Source organism: Vigna umbellata, chromosome 9, assembly GCF_029865625.1.
Source record: "Vigna umbellata cultivar VRB3 chromosome 9, Vumbellata_1.0, whole genome shotgun sequence".
Taxonomy (NCBI): Eukaryota; Viridiplantae; Streptophyta; class Magnoliopsida; order Fabales; family Fabaceae; genus Vigna; species Vigna umbellata.
Window position 1 is genome coordinate 45,160,639 of NC_142173.1, and position 1,901 is coordinate 45,162,539.

Consider the following 1,901-nt stretch of genomic DNA (forward strand, 5'->3'; position numbering starts at 1 on the left):
GTAGGAAGTGTCATTGCTGGCTGGATGGGCTTTCTCTTTCTTTAGAAATCAAGCACGGTGATGGGTTGAAGCGTAGAAAGCACGCTGTTTTCGGCCAACAAAATTCCTTTTGGCATTGGTTCTTTATTTTATTTTTTTATTTATCTTTAATGTCCTTTTCTTTTGAGAATGTTGAGAGGTGCTGATTGTTGAAGGGTCACATCCAGGGAATTAGTCTTGCTTTTAAAATTTGGAAGCATTGAAGGAGTAGGTGTGTGTCACGGCATGGAGAGAGCACATGATGGATTGAGCTGGTGATTCACGGGAGTGATGCACGTCTAACGCGGATGGAAATTGGAAGCACACAACTGAACATTAAAATTGGAATGTTGCACGGTGATTGGCCTTTGGGAAAAGAAAAAAACGGGGTTTAATTGTGAAGCAACATGATTGAATAGAAGTAGATTAAGTGGAAGAATGATGGGATGTTGGCAGCAGGTGATTAGGCTTGAAGTAGGTGCTGATTTGAGTTGCATGGTGATTGAAATGAAGAAGCACTACTATTTCGTTTTTTTGGAGAAATTCTCGGTCCAGGTTGGATGTGTTTAGGAAGCTTCACCGAGAGAAGGAGGAAGAGAAATTGGTGTGCATCATCTTTTAGTTCAATAGTTGATATTTTAATTTGGTTTTGAATTCACATTTTGCGTTTTTGTCTCAATGCATTTAGATCTGCACTTTAATTTAATTTTGTTCTATTTGAATTTTGTTTGATGGGTTGTTATTATTTGTCGTTGCAATTTCCAATTTTCGTTGCAATTTGATTTTGTTCACTTTAATGTTTTCATGAACTTTAATGCTTTCAATTATGTTTGATTGTATTTAATTCCCTGTTTTAATATTAGTTCATTTTGAGTCACAAAAACACTTTCAAAACCCCCCTACGTGTTTGACCTGAGACTCGAGCCACATTTGGTCCTTGAGAGACGATCTAGGAGTCACTTCCTAGCACTATACTGCATTCTTTAATGCACAACTTTTGTGGGAGGTGCGACTCTCTCATCAAAATGGCGCCGTTGCCGGGGACCAACGGTTCAGTTTTAGCTCTTTTGTGTTGTTAATGTGTTGTTTGAGTGTTTGTATCTGTTTTGTCTTGTATGTTTGAGTATGTGTAATTTGTTTGCTTAGGTTGTTTTGTGTGTTCGAATTTTTTGTGCTATCGTTTCATGATTTTAGGGTGTTGGGACTTAGTGCATGACTAGGGGTAATTGATAACAGTTGAAAAACTGTTATTTTTATGATTAAAATTGACACTAAAAGCAACCTTTACACTTAGAAACTAGCTTGAAATCATGCTTTTCTTCATATTTTTAGAAATAAGAGAGCTGGACAGGTTTATGCTTGATTTTAGTGTTTTTGTGCAGGTTTTAAGGTGAATTTGGTGAAAGAAGTGAAGAAGGAGAGAGATGAAATCAGAAAAGACATCAAAAAGTGCAAAAGGAGAACCCGAAGTCACCGCTCAGTGGCAGTTTACCGCTGAGCGGCACTCAGGCACTCGAGGGAGATCCGCTGAGGGGCAAAATGGCCGCTGAGGGGAGAAAACAAGACACGCACTTACCGCTGAGCGGTATTTTACCGCTGAGCGGCACTTTAATGGGCTTGGACCTAATTTTTTGTAATTTACGAATGGTATTTAAGCTTTAGGGTTTCCTAGGGTTAGGTATCTTTGGCTGGAACGAAGCAAACACTCTCTCTTCCACCCCTTTGAAGGAGGATCTTGGATGCTGAGGCTTCCTCTTCACCTTTTTAAGGTTTATTCTTTCATTCTTTCATTGTAATTCATCTAGGTTCACCATGAATATGGTGAACTAAACTCTGTATGTTTGTTGGGAATCAATGTAATCTTGTGAAGCTCTCATATATGG